The 24,009-nt window shown below is 45.2% G+C and overlaps 1 protein-coding gene across 1 annotated transcript in view; it reads left to right on the top strand.

Annotated features, from left to right (window-relative positions):
* The window catches only part of LOC138661660 (sperm acrosome membrane-associated protein 4-like), a 64,498-nt gene that overhangs the window by 8,405 nt on the left and 32,084 nt on the right, over positions 1 to 24,009 (top strand). The window lies entirely within an intron of this gene.

Raw genomic sequence — 24,009 nt, 5'->3', positions numbered from 1 at the left:
CCTTTGTGGACAATTTGACTGCACAGGAAAAGCGTGCTTTATTTCGCCTTAAAAGCAATAGCGACTTCATTATACGTGAAGCTGACAAGGGTGGTAACATCGTCCTTTGGCCCCATGATCTATATACTAAGGAAGCTTATAGGCAACTTGAGAATCCTAGGTTTTATCGGAAACTTCCGTCTGACCCTACGGGTATCTATTCAACCAAACTGAGAACATTGATTGATAGGGCCCTGGAGTTAGGTATCATCAACATTGGGGAACGAGACTTCATTTGGGTGAAGCATCCTACCACATCAACGTTCTACATGCTACCCAAGGTCCATAAGGACGTTCATAGACCACCTGGACGTCCTATTGTTTCCAGTATAGGGAGTTTATGTGAGAAGGCCTGTACTTATGTAGATTTTTTCTTGCAGCCACTTGTGTTGAATCTTCCGTCATACACCAGGGACTCATCTGACTTCATAGCATCTTTACAAGATATCACTCTGGCCCCAGGTGAGATCATGGTGACGTGCGATGTTGAGTCTTTGTACTCCAACATTGATCATGACCATGGCCTGCAAGCAGTGCTTTTCTTCCTTGACCAACAACAGAACTCTGATAGGCTACATGATTCTTTCATAGTGGAAAAAGCACCTACATAGCAATGCCCTCGCGGCCAACGAGGGGCGTACCTCTAAGCCAAAACAGAAAAAACCAAAAAAGGACTCGCACCAGGCCTAAAATAAACCCTAGGTCCAATATGGATGATATAGGGAGAAGTAGTTAACCGTAGGTCTGGGCAAGAAAAATAGAGGTACAAAAGGGGTAAAGAACAATAATCTTTATTAGAATATCAAATATACACAGGATAATAATAGAAAATATAAATACAAAGACAGAAAAAGGGGCAACATGAGAAAAGCAGCTAAAAGAGTGCATGTACTAGATGGCACAATACAATGCTAAATACAGCATAACGTGCAAAATTGAGCATCCCACCCTGACTGCAGACCAAAGGACAAATAGGTCATAAATGAATAGTAAGTAATGTAGTCTCATAGGGGCACTAAAGGATACTGAATAGTGCAATTGCAAGAAATCCACAGCAAAGTGTCCGGGGAAGCAGAAAATATGAGACGGGGAGAAGGCAACGTGAGTGGATATATAAACAATATATTAGATAAATGAGCCGTTACCTTGCGACATGGTAGCAAAAAGAGCCCGGGTACTGCAGGCAGGGAGGGTAGCCTCAACGCGCGTTTCACCTAGATGGCTTCGTCAGGAGGCGTCCTGACGAAGCCATCTAGGTGAAACGCGCGTTGAGGCTACCCTCCCTGCCTGCAGTACCCGGGCTCTTTTTGCTACCATGTCGCAAGGTAACGGCTCATTTATCTAATATATTGTTTATATATCCACTCACGTTGCCTTCTCCCCGTCTCATATTTTCTGCTTCCCCGGACACTTTGCTGTGGATTTCTTGCAATTGCACTATTCAGTATCCTTTAGTGCCCCTATGAGACTACATTACTTACTATTCATTTATGACCTATTTGTCCTTTGGTCTGCAGTCAGGGTGGGATGCTCAATTTTGCACGTTATGCTGTATTTAGCATTGTATTGTGCCATCTAGTACATGCACTCTTTTAGCTGCTTTTCTCATGTTGCCCCTTTTTCTGTCTTTGTATTTATATTTTCTATTATTATCCTGTGTATATTTGATATTCTAATAAAGATTATTGTTCTTTACCCCTTTTGTACCTCTATTTTTCTTGCCCAGACCTACGGTTAACTACTTCTCCCTATATCATCCATATTGGACCTAGGGTTTATTTTAGGCCTGGTGCGAGTCCTTTTTTGGTTTTTTATGATTCTTTCATAGTGGACCTCCTTGATTTTACTCTGAGACACAATTTTTTTCTTTTTGATAGAAATTTTTTTCTTCAAGTCTCTGGTGTCGCTATGGGGGCTCGTTGTGCCCCGGCCCTGGCTAATTTATTCCTAGGGTGGTGGGAGTCCACTGTGGTCTATAAGTCTGTTTTTTTTCTCATCTAAGGTACGATGTTGGCGCAGATACATCGATGATGTGTTTTTTATTTGGACGGGTAGCCAGGATGAGGTTGAGACTTTCATTGGTTTTCTCAACGACAATCCGTATAACATCTTCCTTACCTCCTCATGTTCTTCCTCTTCAGTGATCTTTTTGGACATGAACGTGGTTTGTCAGGATGGCGTCTCATCCACTTGCCTGTATCGCAAGCCTACTGCCACCAACAACTTATTGGAGTTTCGGAGCTTCCACCCATCCCACACGAAGAAAGGCATCCCGGTGGGACAATTTCTTAGAACGAGGAGGAACTGCACGCGGGATGAGGATTTCTATAGGGAAGCACATGATCTGACTCAGAGATTTAAGAAGAGGACTTATCCCAATAAATACATTTCTCAGGCGTACCAACGGGCCAAGGGGCAGTCACAAGTTGCCCTTTTACAGCCAAGAGAGAAGACATCGGATAGATCTGTTCGCTTCATCACCGGGTTTAATACACATTGGTCTCAGGTAAGGCATATTTTGCAGAGACATTGGGGCATCCTCACAACGGATTTGTCAACATCTCAGATTGTTAGTGAGCGACCACTAATAACTGCAAGAAGAGCGCCTAATCTCCGTGACATTCTTACAAGGAGTCACTATGCTAGACCCACGGTAAAATTGAATAGGGGCATCTCATTGAAGGGCTCTTTTCCCTGTGGTGACTGCAACGTCTGCCAGTTTATACATCCGGTGAGGGATAACTTTTGTAACCCAACTGATCAGAAGGAGCATCGGCTTAAGAGCTATATTAATTGTAGGACTACAAATGTCATCTATGCTATTATATGCCCCTGCCCACTGGTTTACGTGGGACAGACGTCCCAGGAGTTGCGCCGGCGCATACAGAAACATCTTTCCACCATTAGAATGGCCGCGGCAGACTCACGTAAGGACAAAACGCTCACTACGGTGGCAGCCCACTTTCTGAGACATCATGCTGGTAAATATTCTGGTACTAAGGTAGTGGGTCTTGAGCGCATCCGTGGGTCTGACAGAGGGGGACCATTGGAGAGTAGGCTTTTACAAGCAGAGGCCCGGTGGATTTTCTTACTACATTCTACGGCTCCTTCTGGCATTAATGAAGATCTTCTTTTTACCGGATTTTTGGGCTAAACTAATATGGTGCCTCTTTGTTCCAGATTACCCAATCCAGATGTTTCAATCTTCTTCAGATGACCACCGGGATTGTTCTCTGCATCCATCATACACCTTTGAGGTGGTGCCTGCACCCCCTGAAGTATGGAGCTCTCTGGGATTGGGATATTCTTTGGATCCCCTGATACAGAATTGGCCCTATCCTGGATCTCATCATACCTAACTGACCGTACATTCAGCGTCTCCCACTCACACACCACCTCCTCACCTCGCCCCCTATCTGTCGGAGTCCCGCAAGGTTCAGTTCTAGGACCCCTGCTCTTCTCCATCTACACCTTTGGCCTGGGACAGCTCATAGAATCTCACGGCTTTCAGTATCATCTCTATGCTGACGACACACAGATCTACATCTCTGGACCAGATATCACCTCCCTACTAACCAGAATCCCTCAATGTCTGTCTGCTATTTCATCCTTCTTCTCCACTAGATTTCTAAAACTTAACATGGACAAAACAGAATTCATCATCTTTCCCCCATCTCACGCGATCTCCCCAACGAACCTATCCATTACAGTAAACGGCTGCCCACTCTCCCCAGTCCCACAAGCCCGCTGTCTTGGGGTAATCCTTGACACTGATCTCTCCTTTAAACCACATATCCAAACCCTTTCCACTTCCTGCCGCCTCCAACTCAAAAATATTTCACGGATCCGCACATTCCTAAACCAAGAATCTGCAAAAACCCTAGTCCATGCCCTCATCATCTCCCGCCTTGACTACTGTAACCTCCTGCTCTGTGGCCTCCCCTCTAACACTCTTGCACCCCTCCAATCTATTCTAAACTCTGCTGCCCGACTAATCCACCTGTCCCCCCGCTATTCCCCGGCCTCTCCCCTCTGTCAATCCCTGCACTGGCTCCCCATCACCCAGAGACTCCAGTACAAAAGCCTAACCATGACATATAAAGCCATCCACAACCTGTCTCCTCCATACATCTGTGACCTCGTCTCCCGGTACTTTCCTGCACGCAACCTCCGATCCTCACAAGATCTCCTTCTCTACTCCCCTATTATCTCCTCTTCCCACAATCGCATACAAGATTTCTCTCGTGCATCCCCCCTACTCTGGAATGCTCTACCACAACATATCAGACTCTCGCCTACCATCGAAACCTTCAAAAAGAACCTGAAGACCCACCTCTTCCGACAAGCCTACAACCTGCAGTAACCACCGATTGACCAAACCGCTGCACGGCCAGCTCTACCCTCACCTACTGTATCCTCACCCATCCCTTGTAGATTGTGAGCCCTCGCGGGCAGGGTCCTCTCTCCTCCTGTACCAGTTGTGACTTGTATTTTTCAAGATTATTGTACTTGTTTTATTATGTATACCCCTCCTCACATGTAAAGCGCCATGGAATAAATGGCGCTATAATAATAAATAATAATAATAATAATAATAATAATATATGTCCCTGTGTTTATGGATGAGGACTCTGTTTCTGGCAACAAGCAATGTGTGGACCGCTTGGACATTTCAACAAGATTTCTCTCTATTTTTGGTTTATGTTTCCTAGAGGACCGTAGCGCTATTATATGCCATGGTATTGGCGTCCAGGTTATATCCATCTGGCAGACCTATAAAGGCTCGGCACCCTCTGGTGCGCTTTTTGGATCTTGGCGTGCCTGGAAATTTTTTTTATTTGTTTCTTTCAATATGGACGAAGATTTATCTTCTACAAGCTAGTGGGACGTGACTTCTCCCCCCTTTTTTGGACATTACACTGTGTTCAGTGGATCCATATTTATCATTTACCTGGGTACCGGCATTCAATTTGCTACCGTGTGAGGGCTTGTTGCCCTCATCTGTATCTGGATGCGGTACAGAGTGGTAGTTCCATTTTAGCGGTGTTATCTTACCTTTTGGCCCATACACACTGTTTTATTACGTTTCCCGCAATGTGCTACTTGTCCTCTTGTTTTGTATCCAGGTCCGTTGGCCATGTCGTTATCCTTCGGTATTGTCCTAGGTGGTACGTGCCCTAGGCTCCTCCTATATACTGCTTTATCTTTCGTCAGCAGTGCTCTTATAAAATGATCTTTATATTTAGTAGGAGCCACAGGGTGTGCGTTCTAAAATATTGAATAAACTCTCATAATCATGTGGCCTGTTTGTTTGTATCATTATTTTGTTTTTTCAGGTATGTGGCATCTGATTGTTTGTCACATTATAATGGATACATCATTCTCCGATGTTTTCTTGCATTTTTCGTATCTGGGTACCATTATACCCTAACATTATTATGTATGCTTGTCCCCCTGTGAATTCCGTCATGTATTCCGTTTTGTCTGGGTGTTCTATGTTATATGTCATGTTTATTTCATCAATCCAGGATTTCTTACAACTCCAAGACTCCTCACTATTAGTATGTGTCCAGTTAGGCGTTCTCTCTAGGTATTAGCCCACCCACTTTGTTATCAGGGGTATTCCTGAGCTGGTTGCACAATGCGCGGCGCTGGAGAGTTCCGGCGCATGCGCATTGTGTAGTATTGGCAGAGACGTCTGCCATTGCATACACTTCCGCCCTCTCGGCGTCATTTCCGGTTCCGGCTCCCGGCGTAGCTCGTCCCTCAGCGTTTCCTCATGTAAGGTATTTAAACTGGTGTTGGCCATTGTAGCGCATCTTCCCCTGACGAAGCCGTCCTTGCGACGGCGATACGCATTGGGCTTCCTCCCCACGCCCGCCCTGCCTTTGGCGCTCTATACCCTCATGTGGGTTTTTTCTCAGCACGTTCTTGCGTTCTGTCTGGCCGGACCTGGGACCTGGATACACCTTCCTTCCATGTGGTAGCTATCATTTTACATGGGCATTGTCACGGATGGGCATTTTTTTGCTGTCATCATTGGGTCTGGGTCCAGTTGCATAGGCACCCCTTTGTCCTTATACGCTATACTAGTGTGTATGGGCCTATCTTTTGTCCCACAGCTGGCTATATCTGCATTCATTTTGTGGGGGTGCTTGGTGTACTCTTTATGTTATCTCAGGTCTGATATGCTTATGTCGTGCCTTACAGGACATTGATTAGTGTGCTGTGTCATTTATGGTTATTCAGTATTTTTTTGCGCCTTTATTTGTCCATGTTGTATTGTTTTGGCGGGCATGTGTGGGGATGATGGTATGATGCCATTTTAATTGTTTTTATTTGTGTGTCAATAAAAGTTTACCTTTTTACCTATATTCATTTTTGTGGTGTGCATTTACATGAAGCGGTTCCTTTTTTGTCTTCTTCTTTTTAAACAACGGCAGAGTGACACACAAGAGACTATGGAGCATCTGCATACAAGAACCTCACCTCGGAAAGTAACAGCTCGTAGAGTCAATTGAAAGGCGCTGCCTTGACAAAAATTTTTTAACCCATAGTTATTATGCTTTTGCGTCTGGAGGGAACTTGGACCATAAGAATGCACGTTTTTGGTTTGCATTGAATAAATTCACAGCAAATTAAATTTTCTAGGCCAAGATTTACTCATCCTAAGGGCTCTTTTCCATTTGCGAGAAACACGTCCGTGTCTCGCATGTGGAAACGAAGCTCTGGCACCGGCACTCCGGAGCGGAGCGTGCGGCCGCATAGCAACACATGGAGCCGCACGCTCCGCTCCCAAGTGCCGGCACCAGAGTTTCGTTTCCACATGCGAGAAACGGACGTGTTTCTCGCAAATGGAAACAAGCCCTAAAGGAGAGAGGCTTTCTTCAAATAACCAAAGTTGCAGCCATTACCAAAGACTAGCTCTACGGTAGATCTGACATGTCAGTCAAATGTATCTCAATGCTGCTCCTTTCCGCTCATGCTGCTACATAAAAACAATGGTAACCTGCAGCTTCATCCCCCTCCATCCCCTCCTGTCTTGTATTTGAGGTCACAATAAAACAACTCCCCAAATCTCAGGATCCTGGCACCATTAGATACAGAATTCAAAGATAACTAGATCTAATGTTTACCAAATGATTATTATTACTGGGATATGGAGAAGTCTAAAGGTACCGTTACACTAAACGATTTACCTACGATCACAACCAGCGATACGACCTGGCCGTGATCGTTGGTAAGTCGTTGTGTGGTCGCTGGGGAGCTGTCACACAGACAGCTCTCTCCAGCGACCAACAATCAGGAGAACAACCAGGGCAGCGCTTAGTAACCCGATATTTACCCTGGTTACAATTGTAAAAGTAAAAAGAAAAAAACACTACATACTCACATTCCTGTCACGTCCCCCAGCGTCAGCTTCCCTGCACTGTATAAGCGCCGGCCGTAAAGCAGAGCGGTGACGTCACCGCTGTGCTCTGCTTTACGGCCGGCCGGCGCTGACATAGTCAGTGCGGGAAGCTGACGCCGGGGGACGTGACAGGAATATGAGTATGTACTGTTTGTTTTTTTTTTAACTTTTACAATGGTAACCAGGGTAAATATCGGGTTACTAAGCGCGGCCCTGCGCTTAGTAACCCGATGTTTACCCTGGTTACCAGTGAACACATCGCTGGATCGGCATCACACACGCCGATTCAGCGATGACAGCGGGTGATCAGCGACCAAAAAAAAGGTCCTGATCAATCCCAGCGACCAACGATCTCCCAGTAGGGGCCTGATCGTTGGTCGCTGTCATGCATAACGATTTCGTTAACGAAATCGTTGCTACGTCACAAAAAGCAACGATATCGTTAACGAAATCGTTATGTGTGAAGGTACCTTTAGGCTTTAGGAAATTTGCAATGTGGAGAAACAGTAAAGCTTAATAAAGTATTTTCACCCTGTCTGTGCCCTAGTTTCATTGGTAATTTTAATCAGAAAGTGCAAGTAGTAATGTGATGAGGAGATGACACTGCTGTGTGCACTGTGCTGTGTATACAAATCATGGTGTAGTAGTGTGAGGAGATGACACTGTTGTGTACACTGTGCTGTGTATACATATCATGGTGTAGTAGTGTGAGGAGGAGATGACACTGCTGTGTGCACTGTGCTGTGTATACATATCATAGTGTAGTAGTGTGAGGAGGAGATGACACTGCTGTGTGCACTGTGCTGTGTATACATGTCATGGTGTAGTAGTTTGAGGAGGAGATGACACTGCTGTGTGCACTGTGCTGTGTAAACATATCATGGTGTAGTAGTGTGAGGAGGAGATGACACTGCTGTGTGCACTGTGCTGTGTATACATATCATGGTGCAGTAGTGTGAGGAGGAGATGACACTGCTGTGTGCACTGTGCTGTGTATAAATGTCATGGTGCAGTAGTGTGAGGAGGAGATGACACTGCTGTGTGCACTGTGCTGTGTATACATGTCATGGTGTAGTAGTGGGAGGAGGAGATGACACTGCTGTGTGCACTGTGCTGTGTATATGAGTCATGGCGTAGTAGTGTAAGGAGGTGACACTGCTGTGCACTGTGCTGTGTATACGTGTCATGGTGTAGTGTAAGGAGCAGATGACACTGCTGTGTGCACTGTGCTGTGTATACATGTCATGGTGTAGTAGTGGGAGGAGGAGATGACACTGCTGTGTGCACTGTGCTGTGTATAAATGTCATGGTGTAGTAGTGTGAGGAGGAGATGACACTGCTGTGTGCACTGTGCTGTGTATACATGTCATGGTGTAGTAGTGGGAGGAGGAGATGACACTGCTGTGTGCACTGTGCTGTGTATATGAGTCATGGCGTAGTAGTGTAAGGAGGTGACACTGCTGTGCACTGTGCTGTGTATACGTGTCATGGTGTAGTGTAAGGAGCAGATGACACTGCTGTGTGCACTGTGCTGTGTATACATGTCATGGTGTAGTAGTGGGAGGAGGAGATGACACTGCTGAGTGCACTGTGCTGTGTATAAATGTCATGGTGTAGTAGTGTGAGGAGCAGTTGACACTGCTGTGTGCACTTTACTGTGTATACATGTGATGGTGTAGTAGTGTGAGGAGGAGATGACACTGCTATGTGCACTTTACTGTGTATACATGTCATGGTGTAGTAGTGTGAGGAGAAGATGACACTGCTGTGTGTACTGTGCTGCATATATGCAGCGCCCCAGGGTCCTGGCCATTGCAGTAATATCATTCTCCTCTAGGGGAGAGTGATGCTACGTTTGGAGGCAAAGAAGGCCAACTGCATCCAGGTATCACAAACATGCAACACATTTCACACTCCAGGCCACCAAGGGGAGCTCTGCTCCTATTTATTAGGTCACTCCCCACACTTTGGCAAAACTGGTGACCTGTAGGGAAAGTTAGTCAGTTGCTGGCTGAGCTCCGCTTAGTTAGTTGGTCCCTGGCAGGGGTGGGATCCTGTCAGAGATTGAAGGAGAAGGACACAGAGCTGTGCATGCCCTCAGAGCTGCAGCTCCTAGAAAGAGACATTGAAGGCAGAACTGTATTGCAGTGAGCATGCAAGGGAAGTCGTAGCAAAGGAGTGGATATCAGAAGGGGACCAGCCCTACACAGGCTGCCTCCTTATGAGGTGCAGAAACCCAGTAGCCGGAACACCGAGGGAGAAATGATCTTTATGCCTTGCTTCAGAGACCAGCAGGACAGCTAATTTCACGTTACCTGTCCGCCCTACGCCAAGGAGGCTCGGTGGCACCCCTTAGAGGCTGGGGCATGGTAGAGTCCCTATAAGCCGCCTCAAGCCACCAGTCATACGGGTTTGCCCAATCCTATCCGGGGGACAGAGAGACATAACTTCAACAACAGTTGTGAGGACCTTATGAGAAGCTTAGCAGTAAGGGACTGCAACACTGCAGAGCTAGAGGAAGGCTACTGATTTCCACCTAGACAAGAGGACTCTGGACTTGCCTCCAAACCGGCCGGACTCTGCCTGCCCTGTGATCTGGTGCCCTGGACTGTGGATGCTGGAGTCTTCAGTAAAGGTAAAGAGACTGCAACCTTGTGTCCTTGTTCTTCAGTGCGCCTCACACCATCCACCATCTACACACTGGGAAGCCCTGGGACATACTTCACCTGTGAGAAGGTATTCCATCTAGCTGCCATAACATCACCCCAGCGGACCACTTAAAGCAGCCTCGGTCACCCTGACCGAATACCACAGGTGGCGTCACGAACATTTCCCCTTTAAAAACCTTTCCCTTTTACACAGACGTCCCAGGGCCACGGACCGGGTCAGCCACCGTGACATCCCCCCATGAACCGAAGGACCCGGTACCGAGAACCCCACGGCTCTATGGGGGCGATCCATATACATGTCATGGTGTAGTAGTGTGAGGAGGAGATGACACTGCTGTGTGCACAGTGCTGTGTATACCTAACAGCGAAGATATAAGTGAGGGTTATGGTATAAACCTAATGTATGTGAGAAAGGGTGAATAAAAGGAGCAATAAGTGACTGCTATTATTTAGAATGTGTTAAGGCTAATAAGTTATTGATTATTAGTGAATTAAAATGCAGCCCCAAAACATCTTAGGGCAAGTAGTGCCAACAGAAAAAGATATTAGTTATATTTATATAAATAGTATATGAATTGAGGGAGGTGAAACCCCAATAGTGATAATAGTGATAGTCAGGTGACCAAAACAGTGTGCCATCAGGAAAACATCCATTGAAGGTCTGTAGCTAATCACAACCAAACTATGACATTTGGATGGCGCAGTCATCACTTTTAGAGCCAGCGCCGACCACCTGAGTGGCCAGTGCCATCCAGAGGGAAGACAGAAGGTGAGTGTCCTCCTAAACATATGTATTTTAGCAGACTCGGGTGACCCACCAAGAGCGATAGACACTGGAATGAACACTGCTTTAATTGCTGCTGTTGACTGTATCCGGTTGTTTGCATCGGCCATGTATGTGCGGAGGATGGTGGGAAAGGGTGAAATGAGGAGTAGAACTAGTATCTACCATTATATGATCCCTGGATAGGAGTAATATTGATTTTTCTACACTGATTTTTTAACATTATAGTAATATCATTGCATCACTATGTGGTGAGTACAGCAGAGGTCATTATTTGGGCCTTGTGTAGTTGGGTTTTTGGTAATGTCGGTCTTCGCAGAGTGCGTTTTGTAGAGGAACGGTATGGAGGTAATCTATGGATAAACAAACGTTTTATTTTTGGAGAGAGCTTGTGCCACTGGTGTTTTTGTTGTTGATACAATCATTTCAGAATTTTCAGTCTCACAGTCATTATGGGGTGCTAGACCAGTAAAACAAGACCTGCCTGCCACGGAGACGCATATTGATGGGTTTGGCCAACATCGGAGGACCGATGGCCGAGGAAAGCGTAATACAGTCAGTATAAAGAAGCATCATCAGAAATAGTACAAGAGACGTGGACATGATTGACATGTTTTAGGAAAGGCAGTCCAGGCTTCAGGATAGGAAAGGATTATTACAAACGGAGTAGCTACACTTTAAAATGTCCTAAAGTAATGACAAAACAACGGCCCATTTAAAAAAGGCATTTATCTATATGACTATAATTAAGATGGGAGATAATGATGTCATATTGATAATGGAAATTGTTTTAAGTTCTTTATGGGGACTGAAAGATATTCTTTGACTTAAAAAAAGGTAACAGTTATGTAGTGAAGTCTGGTGTCCTGCCCTGGCTTTAGGGACAGTTTCTGATTTATGTTCTGCATGGCCTAGGGTCACATGTGAGGGAGGTAAAAATAAGAAAAGGATTAAAAAAGGCACAACTTGTGCTACCAGTTCTTCTATAATGATGACTATTATAACAAGTTTGACACCAGATCAAGTCGTCAGAGAGCGGTGAACACCCAAGAGCATAGCTTTGTAGTAGTGGAGGATAAACTACACAAAATAATCCCATGAAAACATAAAAAAAACCCTCAGGGGAGGAGATATTGTTTTTCCTATCACTCCTTTCTTTCAAATTTGTCATAAAAACTTACAAATAAATAAATACCATAAAAAAAGTGAAGGACAAATTTTCAGCAAGGGTGTGTCTGTGATGTAAAACGTATAAGTACGGATGCAAGAACATATGTTAAGCGGGAACCAGGTTTTAACAGTGATGTCATCATCAATGTTTTGGGTTCTACAGATTTTTCCACTCATGACTCACAATCATGGGTGGCTGTGCCTAATACACTCAATGTAGACCATGTAGACAATCGTCTCTTAAGGTCTGGAGTGAGAAGTACTTTAGATGTATGGTGCAGCGAACAAGCCTTCTTTTCCATGCATGGACATTGAAAAAAAGCTGAGCGGCAGTACCTTTCTGATGAGAAGGAAAAGCGAGATCGAAACGCTAGTACTAGTGATTGGTGTTGGCCCAAACGGTTAGATCACAAAAGATCTAACATGTCAAGTCTACGATATATGGGGGCACCCTGACTCTAGAGGTAATGGAATACAGGTAGTCAATAAAGTCTATAAGGACCAGTCTGGATGGAATATTCATCTAAATAATCATTGGCGGCAACATAGGCCCTACTAGTAGCTGCTCATAAGTAGTGTCAAAAATGTCCACTGCGCACTAAATTAAACACAATGACAGAAGAACCTTACAGGTTCTTACAGACCCAAGCTCTGTTTGGGTAAATTCCCTTTACTCTTGGTTGATGAGAACACATACCAAAAAAATTATGGAAATATATAAGGTCTAAACCCTAGGACTTTCTGTCATATTGGTAGCTGCTCATAATTAGTGTTGAAAATGTTCCCGGCAGACTAAATTAGACACAAAGGCCAGAAGTAGCATTAAGGGATACAGATCTGGTTCGATGAGTCCACTTTGCCATTGGTTGTTGAGAACCCATGCCAAAAAAATCATGGAGATTTCAAGGTGCAAACCGTAGGTCCTTCTGTCGGGTGAAAAAATCAATGAGCCCTTTCTGATCTTCTCTAGAAGGCCCAGTCTCTTCATTGTGGGGCCTGTGATAGACATCAGAAATCCAGCTTTCTGGTGTACAAGGTGGGCGCCAACTTTTTTCTGTGTTTTAGACAGTATGTTTGTTCGCCTACAGTTTTGAGACTTGTCTAGAAACTAAGATCAGAGATGAGCATTCCTTTCAAGGTTCAGTTCGGCAAATATATCCAAACCCAACTGAATTCAATCGGAGGCAAAACCAAATGATTAGACAACCTCTTCAGTGAGGGCAAAAAGCTGCCAGAACAGCTCAAATTAGGGGCAGACAAGTGGCATCAATTGACTCAGAGTACAAATAGTTTAATTGCGCAGCATGGATGCATGGAACAGTGCCTTGGGCAGGGCTAGGCCAGCATTTTTAGCTTGATCATTGAATAGTAACAGCTGGATGAGTGACAGGTGCAGGCCTGGTGCTCTGAGAGCCCTGCTGAATTCAGGCAACACACATGAAGGAGACCCAACTTGGAGTCCAAACATTTCCAAAAATTATTGCCACACAGCACAAAAGTGGCATCAATTTCCCCAAAGTAAAAATAGCAGAATTGTGCAGCATTTTGACAACTTTTGTTATTGGACGTGCTACTTGACTCCATTTCTTTGGCAAGTGCACAGCATTATTATTATTATTCCATGGTGCTTTACATGTGAAAACAGGTATACGTAATAAAAACAAGTACAATAATGTTAAACAATACAAGTCATCAAACTGGTACAGGAGGAGAGAGGACCCTGCTCGCGAGGGCTCCATGTCTACAGGGGATGGGTGAGGATACAAAAGGTGAGAGTAGAGCTGCTTGTGCTCTGGTATGGTGGAATGATGGTTACCGTGGGTTGTAGGCTTGTCAGAAAAGGTCGTTCTGATATGCTGTGGTACAGAGTTCCAGAGAAGGGGGATGTACGGGAGAAAACTATTATGCAATTGTGGGGAGAGGAGATAAGAGGGGAGTAGAGAAGGAGATCTTGTGAGGATGAGAGGTTGCATGCAGGTAAGTACCAGGAGAATAGGTCACTGATGTACGGAGGAGACAGGTTGTGGATGGCTTTGTATGCCATGGTTAAGGTATTGAACTAGAGTCTCTGGGTAATGGGGAGCCTGTGAAGAGATTGACAGAGAGGAGAGGCCAGGGAACAGCGGGAGGGTTAGGTGAATAAATCAGGCAGCAGAGTTTAGGATAGTGGTGTGAGACTGTTAGAAGGAGGCCCACAAAGAAGGAGGTTGCAGTAGTCAAGGCTGCAGATGATGAGTGCCTGGACTAGGATTTTTTCAGATTCATGATTAAAAAATGTACAGATCTGGGAAATATTTTTGAGTTGCAGGTAATATGAAGGGCATGGATATGTGTTTTGAAAGAGAGACCAGAGTCCAGGGTTACCCCAAGGCAGCAACCTTGCTAAACGCCCTAATTTATGCCTTGTAGATAAGGGACAGAAAGAGCATGTGCCCCAGTGGATGGCAAGCGCTGCATCAAGTGGCCTTTCCTCCTCTTCTTTATCCTTTATATCAAACACAGTACATTCCTCATAGAGAGCTCCCAAAATACCACTGTTTCCCCCATGTCACAACTCTCCACCACCCAACTGACTGTGGGGAACCACAGATAGATGAGTCTGCAGAGCTGTTCTCACAATCTATTCTATGGGCATCAAAGGTCTGCTCCAAAGATTCACAGAATCAAGAGGAGGAAAGCATCTGCATCGATGACCACAATTTTTTTTTCAGTTGGATCCGAGGCCAGACAAAGTAGGGCAGAATCTAGACCCTCATCACCATATGTTAACCCTGGGGATGGAGGTGAAGCTGATGAATCTCAGGCACCTGAGGCGCACGCCGACTATACTATGCTGTCAGGGCAGAAAGAGGAGGAGGGTGACTTTCAGGGTGAGGAGTGGGAGAACAGAGAGCATGACGATGAGGTTGTAGATCCCACTTGGTGTGAACAAAGAGGCATGCAGCTGAGTATCTCAGCATGGGAGGTGGAGGAGGAGGAAGACGAGGAGGTTACATTGCGGCTTTCCGCACAGACACAGACTGATGCAACAACGACAAGCACTGCATCCTCAGTCATAATTCTTGCTGTGGCAAGCAGTGGTTGTGGGTCTGAAGTTTGCATGGGCGGCAAGAGTTGCCAAGCCTAGGCCTCTTTTATAACCAAAAAGGATGACCCAACTCACATTATCTGCCAATTTTGTAAATAAAAGACTCAGTAGAAGCAATAATTGCAATAATTTGACTACAACATGCATGAACCAGCATATATGCATTCAACATGCATTAGTCTGGTAATCTCACTGCACTAAAATGTGGCTTACAGAGAATTTTACAGAGAATATCTCTATGTAAAATCGCATTGCGATCGGATAGCAATCGCATGGCATTCAGACGTCAATCAAATGCAAAGTGAGAAAATTGGATTGTACTCACATAAAAATCACATGACACTTGCCTAACACTAATCCTACTTTTCTGGACCAAAATTGGAATTTTTTTTCACAGTGATGGGTATGAGCCTTTAGTGAAGGTGCAGGAGCTGAGGAACAAATGGGTGATGGGCGCGCCACTGTCAAGAGATGAAGAGGATATTGATCCCCTATCTGTTGTCCGTGGTTGACGAGAGGTGATGAAGGAAGCAAGCTTGAGTGATACCCCACCACCAACACACCATAAACTTGGACATCATGGAAACGCCTGACACATGAGCATCATCTTGCTACAATATCTGCAACATAATGCCGTATTGTTAGGATTAAAAATAGTGCTGACTACTGAGTTGCCAATCTGTTAAATCCACGGTACAAGAGTAAATGTTGCCAGATGCTTCCTCCCTGGAAAGGAATATGCACATGCTGGAGTACTGAAATACGCTTGTAGACAATCTTAAGAGTGGTTTTCCCCAAGACAGCAGTAAGGCACAGAGTGTGCATTGCAGTTTTAGACTTCCAACCCCGGGAACATAGAGTCATCAATGCAAAAACATTAGCAGCAGCAGTGTGAGTGGCCGAAGCAATTTCTGTGAGTTTTTTCACACATTTTTTAGACCAGCCCGTGCACCACCAGAAAAGAGTACAAGTCTGACATATAGTGAATGACTGGAGAGGATGGTGCAGGAGTATCTGGAGCTCAATATTAATGCCATCAGGGGATGTTCGAACCCTTTTGCATTTTGGTCTTCAAAACTGTAAGAATGGTGTGAGTGTTGCTGTCACACCTTGGAGGTTTTGTCATGCCCGGCAGCCAGCGCTCTCTCAGAATGTGTCTTCAGCACTGCTGACGGTGTCCTGATAGATAAGCGCATCTGGCAGGCCCCTGAAAGTGTAGACTGCCTAAGCTTCACCAAAATTTACAAGTCATGACTTTTGCACTCCAGTCACAAACTGGGCAGACTAGGCGATGGTGTGGTTTTTAGTGTTCTGCATTGATCTCGCGTTATTGTAGTCTGTGCCATCTTTGTGGTGTCTTCTGTGCCTGCTGTTGCTATTGCTGCTGATGTTACTAACAATTTTTTAAATGGGGAGACTCCAAGTTGTGTCTCTATCTGGTGGGTTGCCTGTAGTGGAAGGGGTGTCAGAGCCCCATTACATTATTATTACATGCACGCCGCTAGGTTCAGATAGGGGCGGAACAGGTCTCATGAATTCTTTGGAACTCTGGGGGAACCGTAACTCAGGGCGACCATGTATTGCAGCTTCCTCAGGCACAAGATGGATCCACGTGCTCACACAGATACAATTGATAGAGTCCTCATGAACAGATGAACAGTGTAGTTTACCCCTTCATGACCCAGCCTATTTTGACCTTAATGACCTGGCCGTTTTTTGCAATTCTGACCAGTGTCCTTTTATGAGGTAATAACTCAGGAACGCTTTCACAGATCCTAGCGGTTCTGAGACTGCTTTTTTGTGACATATTGGGCTTCATGCTAGTGGTAAATTTAGGTCGATAATTTTTGCATTTATTTGTGAAAAAAATCGAAATTTGGTGAAAATTTAGAAAATTTTGCAATTTTCTAAATTTTAATTTTTATTCTATTAAACCAGAGAGTTATGTGACACAAAATAGTTAATGAATAACATTACCCACATGTCTACTTTACATCAGCACAATTTTGGAAAAAAAATTTTGTTTTTGCTAGGAAGTTATAAGGGTTAAAATTTGACCAGCAATTTCTCATTTTTACAACAAAATTTACAAAACCATTTTTTTAGGGACCACCTCACATTTGAAGTCAGTTTGAGGGGTCTATATGGCTGAAAATACCCAAAAGTTACACCATTCTAAAAACTGCACCCCTCAAGGTGCTTAAAACCACATTCAAGAAGTTTATTAACCGTTCAGGTGCTTCGCAGAAGCAATGTGGAAGGAAAAAATGAACATTTAACTTTTTAGTCACAAAAATGATCTTTTAGCAACAATTTTTTTATTTTCCCAAGGGTAAAAGGAGAAACTGGACCCTGAATGTTATTTTAGAATTTGTCCTGAGTACACCGATAACCCATATGTGGGGGGAACCACTGTTTGGGCGCACGGCAGGGCTCGGAAAGGAAAGAGCGCCATTTGACTTTTTGAATGAAAAATTGGCTCCAATCTTTAGCGGACACTATGTTGCGTTTAGAGAGCCCCTGTGTGCCTAAAGATTGGAGCTCCCCCACAAGTGACCCCATTTTGGAAACTAGACCCCCCAAGCAACTTACCTTGATGCATAGTGAGCACTTTGAACCCCCAGGTGCTTCACAAATTGATCCGTAAAAATGAAAAAGTACTTTTTTTTCACCAAAAAATTCTTTTAGCCTCAATTTTTTTCATTTTCACATGGGCAACAGGATAAAATGGATCCTAAAATTTGTTGGGCAATTTCTCCTGAGTACACCAATATCTCATATATGGGGATAAACCACTGTTTGAGCACACGGTAGGGCTCAGAAGGGAAGGGGCGCCATTTGACTTTTTGAATGAAAAATTAGCTCCAATCGTTAGCAGACACCATGTCACGTTTGCAGAGCCCCTGTGTGTCTAAAGATTGGTGCTCCCCCACAAGTGACCCCATTTTGGAAACTAGACCTCCCAAGGAACTAATCTAGATGTGCGGTGACCACTTTAAATCCCCAAGTGCTTGACAGAAGTTTATAACGCAGAGCCGTGAAAATAAAATATCATTTTTCTTTCCTCAAAAATTATTTTTTAGCCCACAATTTTTTATTTTCACAAGGGTAACAGGAGAAATTGGACCCCAATAGTTGTTTTCCAGTTTGTCCTAAGTATGCTGATACCCCATGTGTGGGGGTAAACCACTGTTTGGGCACATGTCGGGGCTTGGAAGGGAAGTAGTGATGTTTTGAAATGCAGATTTAGATCGATTGGTCTGCGGGCTTCACATTGCAGAGAACCTGATGTGCCCAAACAGTAGAAACCCCCCACAAGTAACCAGAGTTTGGAAACTAGACCCCCAAGGAACTTATCTAGATATGTGGTGAGCACTTTGAACCCCCAAGTACTTCACAGAATTTTATAACGCAGAGCCCTGAAAATAAAAAATCATTTTTTCCCACAAAAATAATTTTTTAGCCCCCATTTTTTGATTTTCTCAAGGGTAACAGGATAAATTAGACGCCCAAAGTTGTTGTGCAATTTTTCCTGAGTACGCTTATGCCCCATATGTTAGGGTATACCACTGTTTGGGGGCACGTCGGGGCTCGGAAGTGAGGGAGCACCATTTGACTTTTTGAACGCAAGATTGGCTGGAATCAATGGTGGTGCCATGTCGCGTTTGGAGACCCCTGATGTGCCTAAAGAGTGGAAGCCCCTCAATTCTAACTCCAACACTAACCCCCCCACACCCCTAATCCTAATCCCAACTATAGCCATAACCCTAATCACAACCCTAACCCCAACAAACCCCCCCTAACCATAACCCTAACCCCAACACACCCCTAACCCTAATCTTAACCCTATTTCCAACGCTAACCCAAATTCCACCCTAACTCTAATTCCAACCCAACCCTAAGGCTATGTGCCCACGTTGCGGATTCGTGTGAGGATTTTTCTGCACCGTTTTTGAAAAATCCACAGGTAAAAGGCACTGCCTTTTACCTGCGGATTTACAGCAGATTTCCAATGTGTTTTGTGCGTATTTCACCTGCGAATTCCTATTGAGGAACACTTGTAAAACGCTGCGGAAACCACACAAAGAATTGACATGCTGCGGAAAATACAATGCAGCGTTTCCACGCGGTATTTTCCGCACCATGGGCACTTTGGATTTGGTTTTCCATAGGTTTACATGGTACTGTAAACGTGATGGAAAACTGCTACGAATCCACAGCGGCCAATCCGCTGCGTATCCGCAGCCAAATCCGCACCGTGTGCACATAGCCTAATTCTAACCCTAATTCTAACCCTAATTGCAACCCTAACCCTAATTCTAACCCTAACCCTAATTGCAACACTAACCCTAATTGCAACCCTAACCGTAACTCTAATTGCAACCCTAACCCTAATTGTAACCCTAACCCTAATTGCAACCCTTATTATTGTCCCTACCTATGGGGGTGATAAAGAGGGAGGTTTATTTACTATTTTTTTTATTTTGATCACTGTGATAGGTTCTATCACAGTGATCAAAATGTACCTGGAATGAATCTGCCGGCCAGCAGATTCGGCGGGCGCACTGCGCATGCGCCGGCCATTTTGGAAGATGGCGGCACCCATGCAGAAAACGGACGGACACCAGGAGGGGCACCAGAGGTCGGTGAGTATGTGGGGGTGGGATCAGAGCACGGGGGGAGCAGAAAGGAGGACGGTGGGGAGCGGAAGAGGACAGTAGAGGACAGGACGGAGGGGAGGAGAAGGGTGGCAATGGCAGATCGTGGTCTCCAGCCATGGCCGATGATATTGCAGCATCGGCCATGGCTGGATTGTAATATTTCACCAATATTCATTGGTTTCATTGGTGAAATATTACGATTGCTCTGATTGAAAGAAAAAGTCACTTTCAACAGCCAATCAGAGCGATCGTAGCCATGGGGGGGTGAAGCCACCCCCCTGGGCTGAAGTACCACTCCCCCTGTCCCTGTAAGTCAGGTGAAATTACAGTTAACCCTTTCACCCGACCTGCAGGAACGCGATCATTCTGTGACACAGCATATGCATCACAGGTCAGATTGGCACCGACTTTTATGATTCATACGCTGTGTCACAGGTCGGGAAGGGGTTAATGTCACAGCACATTCAGTACAATTCAATTCTCTTAAGTGCAGGCTTCATAAACAGGACAGCTGCTTCTTAGAGGCACATTGATGAAAAGTCTCTTTAGATAGCACAGTTCAGCACAGATCAAGACATTAAAAAAGCACAGGAGTATACAGCAATCCTTCCTGCACAGTGTAATGGAAGAGGGAGGGGGGTTTGCTGAGGGATATTATCCCTGTACACAAGTTCTTCCAGTTCTTATTGTTCTGCTCCTGATAGACTTCCTCAACTAGCAGTATATGGGTAGCCCAACTCCACTCTGTATATGAATCCAGTATCCCCATGGTTCACTTGCCTGAATTTCTGTGAGAGAGATCACAGAAATACAGCACTCATTTCTTTGGCTGCTGCCAGAATGGTAAAAAAGTTTCCCACAATTCCCATGGGGCTCTGTTAACCGATCCCTGTCTCCTGTGACTGTGTAAACCCCTCTAGTTGCTGGATGCTTTTGAAGCAACAGCAGTTACCACTATTTCTGCATGTCACACTCTTCCCTCCTTTTTGAATGTCGTCATCGATATTTGCCTCAATTGATCGATCTGACCAATTCTAATACAATGGTGTGAGTCATGTCACTTCATATACATATTGGCATAACATTCATAAACATTAATAACAACCTATTATTACAAGCTTTTGCTTGTAGGACTTCTGTAAGAAATAAACAATTAAAACAAACAGCATCTCTTCAGCTGGAGCTTTTCATACCTCTACAACCAGCTCTCACTAGACATAACAGTTCTTTGTTTCTACAAAGTGTTTTAAGGAAAATCAAAGCGTGAAAACAAGTCTTTCCACCTAGCAACATCTTCCATACTGCCTCTCGGTGGTGAATACCACTCAAGTGGGCTTACCTGGTCCATAAGCAAGGATACCTGTTTCCAATCGATAGCCCTTGGCACTTGACTAGGTTCACCAAGTGTCTCATACATCAGCATCACGGGCCTCCTCACTTCTCGAGTGGACATCTTCCTGATGGGTGGTTCCTCAGATACCCTGGGTTCTTCAGTTGCAGGAGTCTCTTCTGCCGCACTCATTTCTCATACTTCCTCACATGCTCTTGGAAATGCCTCTGTAAGTGACGCACCCACAGGGCAGTGGGATACTCGGTACCGGGTCCGGTCGCAAAGGGGGATGTCACAGTGGCTGCGGCCCGGTCCGTGGCCCTGGGCATCAACATTAAAGGGGGTTAAATGCTGAAAGTTTGTGGTGATGCCACCTGTGGAGTTCGGTCAGTAGTGGGACCGACACTGCATTAGAGGGGTCCCCTGGGGGATGTTGCGGCAGCCCAGATGTTACACTTACCACAGGTGAAGTGGGGTCCCAGGGGTCCTATGGTGTGTGGTGTAGATGGTAAGGTGAATAAATGAGAGGAGACAAGTTGTAAGTCTTTACCTGGTAAACTGCAGGTTGCTGGCCACAGTCCAGGGAACCAGGCATGGAGGATGGAGGTCCGGCCGGCTGGGAGGCAAGTGAGAGTTCTCCTGTACCAGTAGAGGTCCGTGAGCCTTTCCAACTAGCACCTTTCAAGGTGAGGTCCCTGCTGCCTGAAGCTCCCTACAGGGTCCTCCAGTTTCCCCCTGTCCTGGGACAGGTAGCTGCACGACGGGCAGTTTGAGCCTTATTACAGGGACTCTAACATGCTCCGGGCTCCTCAGATGCTGCTGAGTCTCAGGTGTGGTGCGGGCAGGTAACGTGTAGTGTCGTGCCCTCCGGTTCTGCTCTGTGTCCTAGAATCCCACAAGAGCCTCGGGCTCCCAGTTCCCGGCTATTGCGCTTCAGCTCTGAGGGTGCCCTGACACAGTTCCTCTCTGAGCTCTGTTCCTCTCCTGTGCTCCTTCCCTTTTGGCTACTCCACATCCAACAACCCTTCAGGCTATCTGTCCTTCCAGAGGCTGCAGCTCCCTTGTGGCTTCCAGGCCTCTCTGTCTGCACTCATTTCCAGACTTCCTTCTACTTCTGTGTCTCTCCCAGACTAAACTCCTCCTCCAGGTCAGGAAACATAAAGCCTAGGGAAGCTCATCTAAATCCTAGTATTGAGCTCCCCCTCCTGGCCTGGATTTAGAGTGTGTTGCATGTGTGTGCCTTAGCTGGTGAAGAGAACTCTTTTGCCTCTGAGCATGATATTACCTTCCCGAATAAAAAGCAACATCACTGCAGCAACCGGAAACCTGGGGTGCTGCATAAGTTCCTGTACTTCTTCTGAATAATCAGGTTCCACACAGTCTGATAATACCGCTCCTCCGGAGTGTTCATTGGTCTCTGCAGTGATCGGTGTTCGATCAGAACTGAATTGGACTTCATCTGTACTCCTTGGTACAAACTTTGGAGCCTCTGGACTTAGTTCACTCTCCTGAGAATAGTACATCCTTCTCCTTGCCAGTCCGAGAGGTACAACAATGCGCTCTTCTTCATCGGAACTTTCAAGGTCACTATCCACCTCTGGAGCTTCAGTCTGTGGTAGTCCCATAGTTGATCTCGATTGATGTCGGTCTACTTCTGGGGAGACTTGTTGTGGTGGGAGATAATCACAGGGTAGTAGTACATTCCGATGGACTATTCTGGTTTTCTTGTCCCCCGTTTCCAATTGGATTTCATACACTGGACTGTCATCGGCTTTCCTCCTTACGACCACATACACCTTGTCTTCCCAGTATGAACGCAGTTTTCCTGGACCACCTTTTTTCATATACGTTCTTGACAAGCTCCTGACTTCCCGGTGTTAATTCTGCTCCATAACATTTTCAATCATATTACTCCTTACTCTTGCTCTGCCCTGGGTAGCCACCTTGGAGGCTATGTTGTATGCCTCTGCCATCCGTTCTTTCCATTTCCAAACGTACTCTGGATACGTTTTGTAAGTCTCTGACACCAGAGTGTCAAACATGATGTCAATTGGCAGTCTTGGCGATCGTCCATACAACTAGAAGAAAGGTGAGTAACCCGTTGCCTCGCTCTTGGTACAGATATATGCATGTACAATTTTTGACAGAGAACTCTTCCAATCTTTCTTCTCGTCAGTAGTTAAAGTGCTCAGCATTGACAATAATGTCCGGTTAAAATGTTCCACTTGTCCATTACCCTCTGGGAGATAGTGTGTTGTATGGGATCTCTGAATTCTACAGTACTTTCCTAATTTGGTCGTGGTGTAACTTCGTAGGAAACCCAAACTTCAAAGCAAAATCATTGAAGATCTTCTCTGCCACTGTTTGACCAGATTTAGTAGTGGTTGCATATGCTTGAGCAAATCGAGTAAAATGGTCCATCACCACCAAGATATATTCGTAACCTCCCTTGCATGTCTCGACATGTAAAAAGTCTATCGAGACCATCTCAAACGGATACGTAGTCTGCATGTTGCCCATAGGTGCCCAGGTTGATGTGTTGGGACGTTTCTCTTTCAGACACCCACACTCCCTGGTCACGTACCTCTCAATATCTCTCTGAATGTACTCCTCAGGCTCTAGTGGCATTCTCGACAATCCGTCAGCATCCACGTTGCATTTCCCTGCCCTGTACTTAATACTGAAATTAAATTCAGCTAGTTCAGCTACCCATCTCTGACCCGTTGCATTCAGTTTGGCTATAGTAAGAACATAGTTCAAGGGGTTATTTTCCGTGTAAACCTCAAACTCTTTGCTGTAATAGAGATAATCTCTAAATCGTTCACAGATGGCCCATTTCAATGCCAGGAACTCCAAT

The sequence above is a fragment of the Ranitomeya imitator genome, chromosome 2, assembly GCF_032444005.1.
Source record: "Ranitomeya imitator isolate aRanImi1 chromosome 2, aRanImi1.pri, whole genome shotgun sequence".
In the NCBI taxonomy this organism is placed as follows: Eukaryota; Metazoa; Chordata; class Amphibia; order Anura; family Dendrobatidae; genus Ranitomeya; species Ranitomeya imitator.
This window is presented reverse-complemented; position numbering and strand designations above follow the sequence as displayed.